Source organism: Saccopteryx leptura, chromosome 1 (assembly GCF_036850995.1).
Source record: "Saccopteryx leptura isolate mSacLep1 chromosome 1, mSacLep1_pri_phased_curated, whole genome shotgun sequence".
NCBI lineage: Eukaryota > Metazoa > Chordata > Mammalia > Chiroptera > Emballonuridae > Saccopteryx > Saccopteryx leptura.
Window position 1 is genome coordinate 335143713 of NC_089503.1, and position 18144 is coordinate 335161856.

Genomic DNA, 18144 nt, shown 5'->3' on the forward strand with positions numbered 1-18144 from the left:
CTAAGCCACACTCAGCCCCCAGTGTTCTCCCAGTCAGTGAGGGTCTCCCTTTGGAGACTCATTCCTGTGGGATCCAGGACATTTAGAGCATGTCATGTTGGCTGGAGAATTCTCATGGCTAGACCAGACCTTTCTTTGAACTTGCAGCCTGAGACTTCCTATCCACTTCTTCTTTCTTCTCCTCCTCTCTCTGTCCATAGGTGTGGTCTGAAGGACCTTTTGTCTTCTCTTTCTCCCTCTCCTCCAAAATCTTTTGTATTTCTAATCCTGTCTTGGTGCCTACTTCTTAGTAGACCCCTGCTAATGCAAAAACATGGTCAGAATTTGTGTATTAAGATGATGCTAGCTGCTATGAAAATAAACCCACCAGTCTTACTGGTTTTAAAACATGAGAAGTTCTTTCCTTATTTGCATGAGGTCCAAATGGGTGTTAATGAATGACAAGTGGCATTCCCTCTGGTAGTCCTTCAGGAATCTAGATTACTTCCATTTTGTAGTTTCTCCATTTTCAGTGCATGGCTTCCACAGCTACTGAACTTCTATGTATCACACCAAGAGAGGAGGAAAGATGCCTGGCTGGATAGCTTGGCTGGTTAGAGCATTGTCCCAAAGTGCAGAGGTTACTGGTTCAATCCCCAGTCAGATACAGGAACATATCTATGTTCCTGTCTCTCTCTCTCTCTCTCTCCCTCCCTTCCTCTCTTGCTACAATCAATAAATTTTTTTTTAAGTTTATAAAAAAAAAAAAAAAAAAAAAAGAAAGGAGGAAAGAAAAATAAATCAAGGAGGAGGAAGAAGGAACATGGAAGATCACACATGGTAGGTTGGTTTTTAATGAGCCAGGCTTGGAAATGAGCATAATCACTTTTGCTCACATTTCATTGGTAGAACTCAGTCACCTGTCACCAACCAACTGCAAGGGAGGCTGGGAAATGTGATGTTTCCTAACTGCTGTAGGAAATGTGAGGGCCAGCTAAGTAAGGGAATCTAACGTTGTGAGGACTGGATTTCCAAATCCCACCATTATGTGATTCTTTTTTCCTAGTGACTTCAACATTCAGTAACCTGTGAAGGAACAGAAAATGCGGGTGGTTGGGTTAATTGAGTTTGGATGTTGTACAATTATTTCAAAACTGAACAGTTTTAAAAGAAAGAATCATTGCCCTGGCTGGTTGGCTCAGCGGTAGAGCATTGGACCAGCATGTGGATGTCCTGGGTTCGATTCCCAGTCAGGGCACACAGGAGAAGCGCCCATCTGCTTCTCTACCCTTCCCCCTTTCCTTCCTCTTGGTCTCTCTCTTCCCCTCCCACAGCCAAGGCTTTATTGAAGCAGAGTTGGCCTGGGCACTGAGGATGGCTCCATGGCATCTACCTCAGGTGCTAGAATGGCTCTGGTTGCAACGAAGCAACACCCCGGATGGGCAGAGCGTCGCCCCCTTGTGGGCTTGCCAGGTGGATCTCCGTCACATGCATGTGTGAGTCTGTCTCCTTGCCTCCATGCTTCTCACTTCAGAAAAACACAAAAAATAAATAAATAACCCCATAAAAGAAAGAATCAGACAAGTTTCCATTGGTAAATGCCTTTTCACAGTTTTTTGATACATTTTGGATCAATGTGAAAAAGGCCTGGTCACAACATGTGTCTCTCCGTGGGTTCTCGGTTTTGGTCCTACACCTGGACAGCTGGCTAGGATTTGCCTCTTCCTTGTTCCTTCTGAAGCCAAGAGCTCATTCAGGGTTGACTGACAGAGAGAGGAAGATTATTTTTCAGACCCTGTGAAACCACCGATCCTTCAGATAAATCATTTATCTTGCACCTTTCACCGACACAGATGAATGAACCCTGCTTCTTGCTAGTAACCTTAGTTACCTGCTCTTCTGATAGAGTGGGGTCCTCATTGCAGGTTTTGCATTTCTCAATTTTGCTCATGGCTTTCCTCTGCTTAAAGTTGACTTTCTTCACCATACTTCTTTTCTTCCCTTTAATCTTTGCCAATCAAATTTCTGGACATCCTGTCCTCTCAGGCCCAATTCAGATATATAAATTTCTCCTTTCCTATTCCCCTCACTGAGCACAGCTGAGCATCCCTCTCCTCATTGGCCCCCATGGATGTTGGTTTCACCATTCAGGTGCCACTTGAACATGTTGTAGAGTAGATGCTTGCATATGAGTCCTTTACCCACTAGATTTAAAACTTGTTAATGCTAAAACTACAGATATCTAATACCATCTGCCCCTACCACAATGTCTTACACAGAGTAAAATTTTAATAAATAATCGCTGAATGAAAATAAATAAATCTTGATGATTTTGGAGAAGCAGTAGCAGATGGGTAATGAAGTTCAGTTTGGAAAATCAGTCTTGTATGGCCACAAATCATATGAGGAATATAAACTATTTTTTAAAACCCTCAGATAATGTGTTAGAAGGGAGAGAATGGTCTATTATATTGATTTCTTACATCTCTATTGATGATAGGGATATAATTTGTATTATTCATAGGGCTAGACAAGAGGATACATTACTGTTCTCAAGTCTGAATTTATATCCACCTACGTAATATTAGGTGGATATAAAATAAAGGCCAGTCAATTGATTATGAACGCAGTATATTTACAATTTTGACTTAGAGTGTTAATGGAGGCAAATTGAGATTTTTGCTTGACTGTAGGGAGTATAAGGTATATTAATGCTCACGAGGACAGTTTTGAGTTTGAAACATTCTAATAGCTTCTTCAGTCCTTTTAAAATGTAGTAAAATACTTATTAGTGGAAGATACTCAATTGACAGGAGACCTCTTTATACAGCTAGACTAGATCAAGTTGTTATTTTTCTGTAAATCCCCCAGTACGTAAGTTTTTGCTGGTGCCATTTTTCTGTTGTTTTGCTGTTGTAGTTGTTTCTTGTAGGATAAAAGTCCAAGAGGAAATAATTCTTAAATATAAGGTAATACTCTAAATGTAAGATACAGACACTCAGTGTAAGGAATACTCTTTCTGCTTTAGCCCTTTTTTATTTTCTTAAAGCCAAACATATTTTGAATTCAAAAAGATGAAGAGCAATTAATTAAAAACTGGCCTGAAATCACCCTGCCTTTACTAAGTGCAAAGAATGTTACACCATTGGGTGGTCCAGGGCCTATACACAGAAGAGGGTTTTATTGCTGCTCTCATAGAACAACTGGTCAGTCTAGTTCATTTTATCAGCATACTTGAATAGACCAGTTTTTTTTATTTTATAGTGAATATTTTCAAGTAATTTAGAAAAGATCTAGGAAGACTCACATACTCGGTTATCCGTTATTTTTTCACAAATTATGGCCTGTATTTAATTGAGTCTGTCAGTAGGAAGCATTTATTTCTATTCACCAACTGTTTGTCAGGCTCTGTGCTACATACGGAGATTACATTCTGTTGACCTGCTTTTCTCTATGTATTTTTTCAAATATGTCTTAGCTTTTTGCTTTTATTTCTGGTCCTAGAATTCTTTTTCTTAAGCTCTTTTGGCTAGTTGTGATTTGTTGCTAAATTACCTGTGTTGAAAATTTTTATAATGTAGATATTTGAAAACTATTTTTTAGGATTCTAAAAATAAAGATATATTGCCTTACTGTGTACACAAATGGTCTTTTGCAATAAGAATTTTTTGTATGTTAAAAGCAACTTATGCAGTGATAGCTTCTAAAAAATAGATTGCAGTGATGTTTTTATTTATTTCTGAGTACACATTGTGTTTGACTATAGAAGTCCTTTATGATGACTAGGACTCCTGTGTGTTCAATTTCAAATTGAATATGAAATATATAGTATATTTTCTCTTTGCTGTACTCATGGACTCATCCATGAGACATATATTTTTAAAGATTTTATTCATTTTTTAGAGAGAGGGAGAGAGAGAGAGAGAGAGAGAGATAAAGGCAAGGAGTGGGAAGCATCAGTTCGTAGTTACTTTCTATGTGTGCCTTGACCGGGCAAGCCCAGGGTTTCAAACGGCGACCTCAGCATTCCAGGTCAACTTGTTATTCACTGCAGCGCCACAGGTCAGGCGCGAGACACGTTAAAATGCTTTGACATTCTTATTTCAGCTTGCGTTGCCCTTTCATTCCCTTGCTTGGCTATAAAAGAACTCTGCGGTGCATGATGAAGGAAATCTGTTGGTGCAACTCCAGGCCAGTTCTTGGTGTTTGATTTCATGAAGAGTGTGGCACTTTTTTTTTTTTTAATATCATAATTACAGACTGTGAGAGTGGGCAAGACCTTAAGCATCTTAAAGTTCTAACATCATCAAAAGCAGATGCCTCCTTTAAGGGATCCTAATTTCTGCATAGCAAATCAGTCTAATTATCAATTTGCATGCATATCTTGAGTTATTTAAATAAAGACAGCACCATGACTTCTGAAAGTCGTCTTTTTCCAAGTGGGTTATGCTCAGTGCCCTTCAGTATTCCTCAAAGGACAGTACCTTCATCATTCTGTCTCCCCTCCTCTGCACATTATCTGTATTATGAGAAGTTGCCTTAAAACGTCGTGGGCAAAATTTAAAGCTGTCTTCAAGAGTAGTTTGACTAGAGCTATATGTGGTAGGACTTTTTGACTTCTCTGGCCCGGAGAACACTGCCTTTATTAATGTAACTCAAGAGGGGATTTTAGCAGCCCTGTCACATGGCCTGTATTGAATGAGGAAGCTGCTGGGCCCCGATGGACGGACTGTGCAGAACCTTATATTGCCTAGTAAACTTGACCGTATACATTTTGGCCAATTCTTAACCTTGCAAGAACTTTTAGAATCCTATTTTGGGCATCCATAGAATTGCGTTTTCATGCCAATGTCTTTTGGATCTTTGTCTCAGTCATTGATAAAAATGAATTAAATGCCGACTTCTGTCCAAGATGATACCTACTTACTTTTGCTTTGGATAGAGTCCTACTGTTAATTATTTATTCTGGAGGAAGTTGAATGATAAAGCCAGAAGAAGGCATGCTTCCTTATAATCCCAAATTTTACTTCTAAGGAAAGAGATTTTAAAAAATTAATTTGGCCCTGGCCAGTTTGTGTGTATGTCCCAGGTTCAGTTCCTGATCAGGGCACACAGGAGAAGCGCCCATTTGGTTCTCCACCCCTACCCCTCTCACTTCTCTCTTTCTCTCTCTCTCTCTCTCTCTCTCTCTCTCTCTCTCTCTCTCTCTCTCTCCCCCTCTTACAGCCATGGCTCGACTGGAGCAAGTTGGCCCGGGTGCTGAGGATGGCTCCGTGGCCTCTGGCTCAGGCGCTAAGAGCTTGGTTGGAGCAATGGAGTAGTGGCCCCAAATGGGCAGAGCATCGCCCCCTAGTGAGCTTATCAGGTAGATTCTGGGGGGCTCGTGGGGAAGTCTGTCTCACTTTCCCTCCTCTCACTGAATAAAAAATAGAAATAAAAAAATTAATCCAAGGAGGAAATTTAGATTTTATCAGCATTGTCTCGTACATCTTGGGAGACCTCAAATTGTCAAAGGAAACCAAATAGTTTTCATTAGATCCTGGTTATAACCCTTCCTTTGCTGGCTATAGCTGTGGGATATGGATTACAGACAGATGACTGTAAATCTTGGTTTGACCACGACTATCCCAGATTACTCCTGTGTCCTGGATTAATTGGCAACATCCCCTTTCCTTCTTGAAAGTGTCCCATTTAGTTAACACATTGCGTATTCACTCTAAAGCTCTGCCTCTGCTGAGTCTTTTTAACACAGGTGTTTTTTCACCACCTGTATTTGGTTTAGGTCAGAGACCGCCTCATGTTCCAAGGAAGTTTTTATTTTGTCAAGTGATGTTATAAAGTCTTCATCAAATTTGCCTGGAAATGAAAAGCTGTTTGGCATCCAGTTGCGTTAATCTTTGTATTATTCAATAAGGATACCTGGGCATTCTTAAAACCAGTGCTTCACGTTATGTGGACTTTAAAACAATGTGATGGTTGTGTTTGTCCCGACTGGCTACTTCGGTTTTGTTACCACATAGTGTTGTTCAGACCATAGTTGAACATTTGATGCTAAGCACAAACTATTGGGACATAGTAAATCTTAAATAACTTACTTCTTTTTTCCCTTTCCATTCCCCCTTTTCCCTTCTTTATGTCTTTCTGAAATTGATAGACTTCACTTTCCTATCCCTGGAAAAACAGGTATTGTCACCTTCCTATGTCAGGGCAGGTTTACACTGTGTGTCCTCTCATCACTTGTAGAAATGATAGAACAAAGTAAACTTTCCATTCACACCCCAACAGTTGTTATCAGAGCTCCTGTCTGGAGGTTTTTCTCCCGCGCTGAGGGAGAGCTGCGTCTTCAGCAGTCACCCATGACTTGGACCAGGTGTCATCTTCTATGTTAGGAAGGGGGAGCGCGCCCAGCACAGCATTCTCTGGTCATATATGTAGGTTTTAAGGGAGAAAAATTCTGAAACCGAAAGAGGGGTTTTATCTTTTTTTTTTTTGTATGTATGTATGTATATGACTAGCAAAATAGTGTTGATCAGGATGAGTCAAGCAGGTGCTGGGTATGTGCTAAACAATTTAATGATATTCAGGGTAGTGAAGGGCTATTTTTAAATGTTTCTATATTATCTCAGCCAAGTGCTGGATAAAAAGTACAAAGGGCTAAAAATATTTACAGTTTCAGTAATGTCTGTTTTAAAGGAAACCATTCTGTGTGATTTTTTTTTTCCATTTGTAGGAAAAGAATATTATGGCTAAAATAGAAGTGGTTGAAAGCAGTTTGTTTAATGCTTAGGTTTTTAGGAAAAATGATCATCAAAAGGGCAGTAAATTGGGTTAGAAATAATTTTTCTAACCAGTTTTTAGAAACCAAATTGAAGAGTGAAAGCAGGTGATTACAGTTACTTCTACTATTACTGTGCTACTATTACTCTGTATTTGCATACTATTAACTATAGTTCTAATTGAAACTAGTATTGCTTATTTTCAAAACTGTATATATAGTTAGGAGACAAGTTACTGCTGTCAGAGAGCTTGGGCTTGTATCTCAGCTCCATCCCTTGGATATGGGATCCTGGGGTAACCCGCATAACCCCTCTCTGTCTTCGTGTGCCTATCTTTAAAACAAGAATGACAGCAGTGCCTGCTCCTATGGTTTAAATGAGATGAGACTCTGATTAAATACTCAGTAAATATTGACTTATGTTTATTTTTTACCTCTTTAGAATTTTATTTTGATGTTTTAATTATGGTAAAAAAAACCCAACCACTCAGAATATCAAGTCTTAACCATTTTTAAGTGTATAGCTTGATGGCAGTAAGTATATTTACATTGTTGTATAACAACTGTTTAGAACTTTTCATCTTGCAAAACTGAAAAAAAAATTTTTTTTAAAGTTTTTCCTTCACCGTCAGTTCACAGCTCTGTGGGCATAACATGAGGATGAAGTTCCTGTGAGATGCGGAGTGTGGGCTGTTCTGTCCGCTGCTGTGTGAGTGCCCAAGGCAGTGCCTGGCCCATTGCAGGGCTCGGGCAGTATTTGTTGAATAAATGGATGATGGATGATGGATGGATGGATGATGGATGGATGGATGGATGGATGGATGGGTGGATGGATGGGTGGATGGGTTGGTAGATGGACAACAGTGATGCTTTGTTTGACATGGTAGATGTGTTTTTGAAAGCTTCTTAAACAGTTCATTCATTTTTATAAGTGATCTTAAATATACATGGGAAAGTAACTGTTTTCATAAGGTGAGCTGATTTTTAAAACAAATTGCTACCTCTTAACTATTTACAAATTCTGATTTTGGTACGTTCACTTTTCTTAAACTGGTAAAAAAAAAAATAGTATGGTGTAGACATGACGAAAGGAAAGAGAGGCTATGTTAAGTGATTTGTCTAAAATTAGAACAGGATTCACTTAACATTCAAGCCTTATTTACTTTCTTTCAGATCTGTCCACCAGACCTACTTTTTCCTGAGGCACATGTGAATCACCATGCTCTTTCTTTTAGAAATCAAAAGTTCAGGTCTAGATCAGTATTTACCAAAATTGGTGGAACACTACCTTTCCACTGAGAGTCTTTTAAAAGAATATCATCTGAACATCATCTACAAATGGCCCAAAAGCTGTGGGTGGAGAGAAAGGAAGGAAGAACATGCCTTGCATTTAAAAAACTACCACTTAACAAAATAAGATACAGCCTTGTTCTGTGGGGTTCTCGTTTAAACAATCCTTTCTGTTGGGCTAAAGTAAATTTTTGATAGGGCTTATTTGCTGTGGATAAAACACTCATTGTTACTTTTTATTATTTAACCTTAGATTTTGTTTTTATGACAAAATATCTTGATGACATTTTATTTGTATTCCAGTGTTACTGTTAGGTAGTAAGCACAAAATGTGGCTTACACAGAGAGTCACCTCCTCCCAGGAAAAGGGGACCCCGTATTGCTATGGACTTTGTGCTCCTGAGAGGAGGATGGTAGGAAGCCATGTCACCTGTCCAGATTTGTATTGGACTTATCCCCACGCAGCACCTGGCCATAGCCAGGAGCGAGAGTACATCTCCCCTTTCAGCCGGCATTTGGCAAACCCTGACTGTGTTCCCACAGCAGAGGCAGTGACCCATCTTCCAGAAGATGGCTTCTTGAGTCACTTCCATTATGATGCCGTTCTGAGGCTTTCTGAAACATGATCAAGGAAAATAATCTTGCCTAGTCATTCTTTCCCTTGCCACAAGACGGTTTACCTCTGAGATGGAGACCATAAATCTGAAAGGCCTCCGTTACATCTCAGAAGTGTTAATACTTTTGTATGTATTTGAATTCTCTGAGAGCAGGAAAGTATGGAAACTCTTCCCAGTGTTTTTCAACTCCCTTTTGATTCCATACCTAAAGAGGAACAGACACCGAATAAAAGTCATATCTATCATCAGGACCCTGAAGACAGGAGAATAGTGGAGCAGTCAGCACAGCCTAGTCCTCCCCTGCCCAGCATGGCTTCCTCCGCACAAGGAATCCATGTCCTCCTCGGAGCCAACAGGCTTCTGCTGCCCTGGCCCAGCCACACCTCTCTGGTCTCACTGGGCCATTTCCCTTTATTAAGCTCACACCAGCCACTCTGACCAGGGGCCAGGCTCTCTTGGGAGGCTGCCCCTTCTGCCTGAAATGCCGGCTCCATTCCTCTTTTCATTTTTCTAACTCTTGCACATCCTGCAGTCTCATTTTAATGTCACTCCTCTGACAAGCCTTCCTGATCCCCACCCTAGATGAGCACCTTCAGTTGCTCCTTACTTCCCCTCTTCTCTCTTAGCCCTTATTAGAATGGTAATTATGTATATACCTCTGGGTTGTTTATTTAGTTATTTTTTCTCTGATTTGTCAGTAAGACCCATCAGGGATCTTGGCTGTTTTGTTTGCTTTCTGTAATATCCTGGTAGCCTTTGATGCATAAGGTAGGTGGTGGCGAGTAGTAAGATTTTAGACTGTAAAAGTAGGTAGGGGCTATATTTAGAAGAATGAAAAATCTCTCTGAGTTTGGGAAAGGATGATTTTGATGACCACAAATGATGCACTAATGATATTAATATTTGTTTGGTAGCTCTTAATGTATTAGTACTTGCCTAAATACACTGAGTTCCTGGTACACTGTAACAGTCCTCTCCAAGTGAGAGTAAAAAATCTCTGTCTTCTCAACTATCCATGTTCTTGTTTTAGCAGTAGCATACAGGTCAGTAACTTATACATAGTTTAGCGTTTATTGTAAAAGTAAAACATTTTCATGGTAACCTGAATTTCAGAGGTGACATTTTCACATTTGTAATATCAAATATTTGACTCCTTTCCAGAGAGGAAGGAGGATTGAGGGAGTTTGAATAATAAAGGGGGTCAAATATATAGTGACGAAAGGAGACTAAACTGGGTGATGAGCACATAATGTAATGTCCAGATGATGCATTATAATATTGTGCAGTTGAAGCTAATAAAATCTTATCAACCAGTGTCTCTCAATGAATAAAATTTGAAAACTTGACTCTTAACAGATATCTTAAATTGACAAATATGCTTTTTTACATGTATTGAAAGGGAACATTCATAGAACTTTTAATGTTGTTTCTTTTGATTATAGACACATGCTATAATTATATCTAACAATTTCACTATAAATTTTTATTTTCGTAATCAGATTCTGTTTATTTGCTATATTGGTGTTTGAGCAGAGGTGCCAACTTTATGGAGTATCTGTGTTCCTAGAAAGTTAGTTATGACATATGATTTTAGTAATCAGATTGTACTGTAATACACTTGGCCACCTTCTACTTAAAATAATCCTTTAACAAACTCATTTATATTATCTAATTCATCTTTTATAAACCCAAATTTTAGTAAGTACCCATTTTTCTTGAGTTGGAGGTAACCCTATGAACAAGAAACTATCAGTAAGTGACTTTTTTCCATCTGTGTTTTTTAGGAGAATGTGCTGTTCTGCTTCAGGTGAGTGTGTGTTGGTTCACACACTGCACTACAGTCAGCAGGGAGGGACTGGGGGAGGCAGAAGGAGCGCAGCACCAACATAATTAATTGACTTTTTCTTTTATCGGGAAACTTGCTGAAACCTGTCTTAAAGAATTCTGAGTGGAAATTGAAGGATGAGCCTGAGGTTTTCAGATTAGCTGGAGGAGATTGCTTTCAGTGGATGACAGTAATAATCAAAGTGGGACAATTACATTTAAAGGAGATACTTTATTATAATCTTTAGAAATGAACCTTCTCCATCATACACATTACACTTGTAAAAATGCAGTAATTTACTCTACTTTAAACCTGTTTTGTGCAGATTATTTGAAAGGCAAGAGAGTACGGTAGAGGCACTGGAAAACAGAATTAAATCAGAACCCTAGGGCTTATGTACGTTCAAGATTAATTTTAACTGAGGTGTTCCTGGTTCTCACCATTCTGGGTTGAGTAAAGGACCCTCTCTGTTCATTCTGTCCCAGCAATAATCACTCAGACTCAGCCTACCAGTTTGTTACCCCAGTTTAACTTCTGTCACTTCCTTTGCACATCTCTTTTCCTGTGAGCTCCTTTAGCTGTCATCCATTCTGTCTCTTTGTGCCCCGTTTCCTGTCACTGCCAACCTCCCGTCAGGAGTGAGGATGTGGGCCTGGAGGCCCTTGAAACAGATTTTTGAAGAGCAAGCCTGCATGGAACTTTGTCAGCTCTTTTTATTTCCACCTCTTTTTAAAAATTTTAATCTAAATACTAAAACTTGTTAAAAACCCAACCTGATTTCAAATTCAAATTATTTCTGGTCACCACATAGCTAGGTCTGAAGTTTGTCCATATAGAGAGTGGAGGTAACTAAACTAGTGAGTAAATAATATAAAGGAATGCATAAAGGATATGGTTACCTACTTAAGAGAACAGGTTATTTCAGCCAATTTAAAAATAACCCACTTAATTTAGGAAATGCATTATATTTTAAAAAGGAGTGGTCACTACTTAATTTTTAGCAGTTTATTAAAAAATCACTAAAATCTATTTTTCAAGAAAAACATTGTAGGCATTGTTTATCCTTCATGGTTTTTGCTTGATTAATTTCAACAGCATGAGGAAGATTACCTGGAGCTTGAAGGGACCTGTGACAATAAATGAGGGCTCAAGGGAAAATGGGAACAGCCTCTGGGGTGGTCAAGTCCAACAGGTAGAACGTGGGGTGCTCCAAATACAGTACCTGACAGCAGCCCCTGTATCGCTGGTAGCACCTGTGAGGCGCAGCCCAGAGCACATGTATGGGCATGGTTATGTGTGTGCGCACGGGTGTGTGCGTGGCGAGGCAGGTCCTGACATGTGGGGACACACATGCAGACTCCAGATGCCATTGAGGCGGATCTGTCCAAGTAGGCAGCAGTGTCTGTCCACAAGAATTTTAGACTCAGCCATTATCCAGGCGCTCCTAAGAGAGAGCTTAGAGAGATCACAGCGGAGACCCTGCTTGCCTTTCCCGAACTTTAACTTCTGATTCTGCAATATGGAAGAGATAATAGTAATTACCTCACGAGGTGATGTTGAAGGCTAATGGAAAAAATATATGTGAAGACCTTAGAATAGCATCTGGTATATAGTAAGTACTTATTAGTAAATGCTAGTTATTATATTTACATGAAAGTAATAAAGCTGTTTCTTTTTTAAGTGTCCTAAAACCGAGTTTTATTATTCCTCAGTTCAGTTATTTAAGTCAGTGAAATTTTACTGCATTGCAGGAAGATGACTTCTGGAGGGGTTTTTTTTTGGGGGGGAGGACAGGAGGGGAGGACTGTTTCAGGAGCAAATTTGTTCATGACAAAAAACTATTTAAATGCTGAGAAAAGGAATTGCTTTTTTGGGACCAATCCTTATTTTTGCTGAATTCATAGAGCTCTTTCCCAGTGGTGCCAGACTTTAAAGTTCACGGGCTCGAGTTCAGTTACACTGTAATATTAGGCTAGGGTTAGAAATAAGGGATGAAGCGTATGTAGTGAAGACCATAATACTAGTCAGAAAATGTCTCCAATGAAAAGACAGTGTTTTCTTCTGCTAGCAGGACAAAATTTTTACAATCTAAAACCAAAACAGTAACAAAAACAACAGCTTAACAAATCTAAGTGGTTTGTACTGTCTCAATTATTAAACATTTACTCCAAAGTGTCAACTACAGTTGGTTGAGGTTTCATTGGAAATGATACCAAAACAAGTTAGTTTAAAAGTCAAGTAAATCATTGACATCACAAATTATAAACGCCTTCTGAAGACTAGCATGACAATTAATAACCATAGATATTTTTAAAGATGATCTTCATGACCCGTTACATGTTTTGAAGCTATAGGCATCAAGTAACTTGCCCAAAGTCAGCAGCCAGGACTCTTCAATTTTTAATCAGATTGTCTCATAAATCTGGTCATAGTACTCTGCAAATTAACTGTCTTTCTCTTAGATAATCACATAATATACTAGAATGTTTCCTGGCCACATTGAATAGATATAATAAGATATACTTTAGTACATGGTTTTTAATATTCCAGAAGTTAGACTGGTACAGCCACCTTGGAAGACTGCTTGGCAGTTTCTTACAAAGCTCAGCACAGGCTTACCATAATCGCATAACCAGCAATTGCGATTCTAGATCTTGACTCAAATGAGTGTAAAAGTTATGGCTATGCAAAAACCCACACATAAATGGTTATAGCAACTTCATTGATAACTACCAAAAACTAGAAGCAACCAAGGTGTCCTTCAGTTGACGAATGGATAAACTGATATATCCATGCAAGGGAATATTATTCAGCGCTCAGAAGAAATCGGCTGTAAAACATGGCGGAACCTTAAATACATATGGCTGAGTACAAGAAGCCAGTTTGAGAAGACTACGTACTGAATGACTTCAACTACAGGAAAAGCAAAAGTCCAGGCAGTCAACGGAGCTGTGGCTGCCAGAGGCTCAGCGGGGAGAGACGGGACAAATAGGAGGAGCACGCTGGACTTTTAGGGCAGTGACACTGTTCTGTACGATATTGTGATTATACATAGACATTATGCATTTGTCAAACCCATAAAACTGTGTAATGCAAAGAGTGAACCCTAAACTATGAATTTTAATCAGAAATAATGTGTATCAGTATTAATTCATTAGTTGTTACAAATGTACCAAACTAATGTTTATAACATTTATAAACCTAAAACTGCCCTAAAGAATAAAGCCTATTAATAAAAATATACTAAAACAAAAATTTAAAAATTGATTATAGTGAACTTCAACAGAATAATATCCCACAACACCCTGGATATAACTTTGTTATATTATCAACATTCCCCTCCCCCATCTCTAGTTGTTAAAAAAATTTTTTTTAATTTATTTTACATTTTATCTCACTAACATTTAGCTAGTAGTGGACATTTAAAAGAATGAAAAAGCAAAATTGACAGTTCCCTGTGGTAGTCCTTTCAAGTTGTGAGGGGCAGGTTGAGTGCAGGAGAGCTGCCCACCATGTGATTGACAGGTTCCCTTCTTCCTGCCCACATCCTGCCCTCCTTTTCCACTCACTGTAGCGTTCACTGGGCTCCACCTGGCTTTTGATAGCAAACAGGAGTTGAGAGTGAAAGTAGGGGCTAGTAGCTAGTGTGCCTTTAGCAGTGTGCTAAATGCTTGGGTTCTGTATATGTGTTAAACCTCACAGCAATCCCCTTTTTGCGGATGAGGAAATGGGAGGAGAGAAGATTCAGACCCATGCCGTCTGACTGCAGTGGACCACTAGGCAACATGAGCGGGACTGACTCTGCGGAAACCCGCCCCTCCAGCTGCCTGGGGTAGTAGGCGAGAATGGGAATCATTTGGAGAAGTTGATCCCAGCCCAGGTGTCATTTAAGTGATCAGGTAGAAGGACCTGGTTGATTTTAGCTGTGGGAAATTAAAACCACCCCACAGACCAGTTGCTGCCATTAAAGAAGTGTCATCTCGGTATTTCTAATCTGTTATTAAGTGATACATTATCATCATTTATACGTGGATAATTATAGTGTATATTATGTGGGAACCATACATTCATTTAGTGTGAACTCTTCATTTCTAGTCTCATAGAGAAGATAGAGTTCAACTGTAAGCTATTTGGCTTTGGAAACAGCGTTATATTATTTTAGTGGGAGTTGCAAATTTAGCTTCTTAACTGTGTTTGGCTGGAGGCGGTATTAACATTTGGTTGTCTTTTGTTGTAGCCTACAAGTGTTTGTGATGCCGGAGTTGGGGACTTGGTCCCTGGCAGGTGAAAGCAGTCATGACAGTTAGAGCTCACTCCAGCTAATCTACCAAGTTGGTAATCTACATGCTGAGGATTACAAATTGATTTTGTGTAGACTGTGATTTTGAAAGTCAATTTGCTTTCTAATTTTGTGATGAATATTTAAGATTTTTGAACAATGTCGACTATAATTTGTGATTTCTCATAAGGTTCTAACATAGTGAAGGATGAGGAACAACTATTACTTCACCTGTGTTCTTTTTCTTAAAGAATTTTGTAAAGCAGGAAATAGTAGGGTATTTTCTAACTAAATATTATACATTTCTAGACTGAAGCAAAATATTTTTACAATGTTTAAAAAATGTTATTATCACATAAATGATATTTAACATTTATATCATTTAAATTAAAACTCCTGTATGCAGTTAGTTTACCTTCTTGAAGCATAAAATATTCTTCAGATAATCTTAGAACTACTTTGCAGCAACTTCATTTTTATGAGGCAAAATAAACTTTTAAAAAGATTAGTATGTTTTAGGCTTTTAAATAAAAATTACAATATTGAAAAAAGACATTTTTTAATTTAGTTTAGAATGTTTTGAATTAAACTTCTTTTTGACCTAGTAAATAATAGTACAAGTTGAACTTTTAAATGTTATGACATAACCTGTGACCTATAAGATTAATTTTTATGTCTTTATTTTACTTAGCAAGTGTAAAGTAATCAAAGAGGTAGTCATCTCACTATTTGTACTAATTTTTGTGTAATGGTTTTCTGAATTTTAAAAAATAGAATATATATACACACACATATACATACATATATATTTATTTATTTATATTTATCACAGGGAAAAAATGTGACCTTTGATTTCACCGGAGATATCATTATCTCTTAGTCATATAAAAATAAGGTCCATCTCTTAGTCATATAGGAAAGATGTACATTTTAGTCATATCTATCTATAGGGATAAATATATCTTATTGCCAGAGATTATTGAAATATATATATGTGTATATATATGCGTGTGTGTATGTGTGTCTATACATACACACGCACACATAGTTTTTAAAGCAAAAAGAGGCTCATAATGCTTTATAGAGTGTCTGTGTTCCTTTAATGTCTTGTTGGGACTTGGCTGTAACTCTAGAGCCAGGACCTGGCTCAGGTTCACCCATGACATTTTCAGCTGATCTTTCTCTTGTTTTCTTTTCTAGTTGACCTTCAAACAGAAAGTTCATAGCTGCTTCTCAGCTGTTAATGTGATTTACTTCTTATGTCTGGAAGTCAGGATTGTTGTTGAATTCATTGTTTTTAAAGGAATTGAGGTTTTTGGTTTAATGCCAGGACATTCCCTGCTAACAGAAAACTAAATCCACTAACCCCAGTTTCAAAGATTGCTGGCTTTTTGGCTCATGGGCATCTTGGGTACCAGGTCAAGCGGTTGTTACTAGGCGGTTCCTGGTACACCCCGTACATATTGGGTTGTCTATTGATTGTAATCCAAGTATCATTACAGCACCGTTCAAAAAACACCCAGAGGCTTTCAGTGCGGCAGCTAACCTGCCTTTCCTTAGGCTTTGAAGACAGCATTTGAGTTAGTGGTTGTTTGACTTTACAATTCTGATATTGTATAAAATTTACAATTAAAATTTTTTTTTCAAAATAGGAAGTGCAGGGTGTGTTTTTTAGGGTTCTAAAGCTCACAGCAAGTGCAGTATTAAATATAAATGTGAGGAAGCCACCCGATGAGCTCCACAGATGGCAATCTTACAGCTCTTACTCCCTCAAGCAGGAAACAAGTCAACGTTTCTTACATTGTGAGAAAGAGCCATCTTGTCACTGAAGAACGAGGTATAAGTATTAGTTTAATTAAGAGCCATTTACTAGAGTTGTGTAGGTAGTTAGCACCAGTGGTTTGAAAACCATCAGGAGCTTCCGCCAAACAAGGTCAAGCTGGTTTCCTTCGACTCCTGTTTTTATGCCTCTACCACCCTCACTTTAACTTCTTCCCAATAGGAAACAGTGGGAAGGCAGAGAAAGACTGAAAAATCAGCTTAGAATGAATTTTTTTCCTTAAGGATGGTGGTTACCTAAAAGCAGAGCTATTTTAAGATTTTTTTTTAATTTTTTTAAATTTTATTTATTCACTTTTATAGAGGAGAGATAGAGGGGGAGAGAGGAGAGAGAGACAGAGAGAGAGAGAAGGGGGGAGGAGCTGGAAGCATCAACTCCCATATGTGCCTTGACCAGGCAAGCCCAGGGTTTCGAACTGGCAACCTCAGCATTTCCAGGTCAATGCTTTATCCACTGCACCACCACAGGTCAGGCTATTTTAAGAATTTTTAAGGTATCATTTTAGATGGACATCGTGAGTTGTGTTGTTGTAATGTATATTTCATCAAAATGAAACCTACCAACTTGTTTCTATGGTAAACACTATTTAAATGTGTCCGGCCAATGTATGTCTTTCCATAATTTTTCTCTGAGAGTTTCAAGGAGTTCATTAAATTTACTTTCCTAATGTAGGTAGGGAGGGAAAGAAGTATACTGCTCACAGAAATTAGGGGGATATTTTATAGCTTCCTATTCATTTTGAAATATCCCTTAATTTTTGTGAGCAGTGTAGAGATATAGGGATAGATAAAGGTATATGTAAATTTTTTTCAATGAGGAAGTAAGACTTGTAAAATTCCCTCAGATTCATATACAATATGACTTTATTATTATGCATGAATATATTTGGCTAAGGGACAAGTCCACTGTTTTATCAATTTAGCTTAAAACTAATACTGCAACCAGGTAAGTACTGATTTCCAAGAGAAGAAATTGATCTTGCTTTCTAACTATTTTCTGGTATTTATACATGGAATTCTGGAATTCAGTACCTGTTTATTTCTAGAATAACCAGAGACCCTTTAAAATTAAATTTATTTGGCTATCTCCACAAGACCCTGAACAAGGTGTTAGATGCTCTTTATCCCTCTTTCACCATTATCTTTGTTACTCACAGGCCATGGGTCTCCACCTTGATAGAGTTCTGACCTGGGTTTAATTAACTCTTTTTGTAGCCATTCTTCCTGGTTACAGGTTGTATGTGGTAAGTACAACCAAAGTCACCACTTAATTTATTTAGAGATCTCTTAGTATTTCCTAGCAGGTTCATTCAGGAAAGCTGACTACAATATAACCAATGGTACAGAAGGGATTTCATTGTGTTTTATATTTAAAATAAAATAAAATAAACTACTGACTTATTTTGAGAACTCTCCCACCTTCCTCAAGGTGTGAATGTCACAAAACAAGCAGATGTGGTCAGATATTTTTCTTGTGATGTAAAATGTATGCTCACTGAGGATATTAACATCATGACAGAGCTCATGGTGTTTATCTAGT

The 18144-nt window shown here is 38.3% G+C and overlaps 1 protein-coding gene across 3 annotated transcripts in view; it reads left to right on the forward strand.

Moving 5' to 3' along the window:
- The window catches only part of BACH2 (BTB domain and CNC homolog 2), a 351908-nt gene that overhangs the window by 38336 nt on the left and 295428 nt on the right, over nucleotides 1-18144 (forward strand). The gene's annotated exons all lie outside the window — the stretch shown is intronic.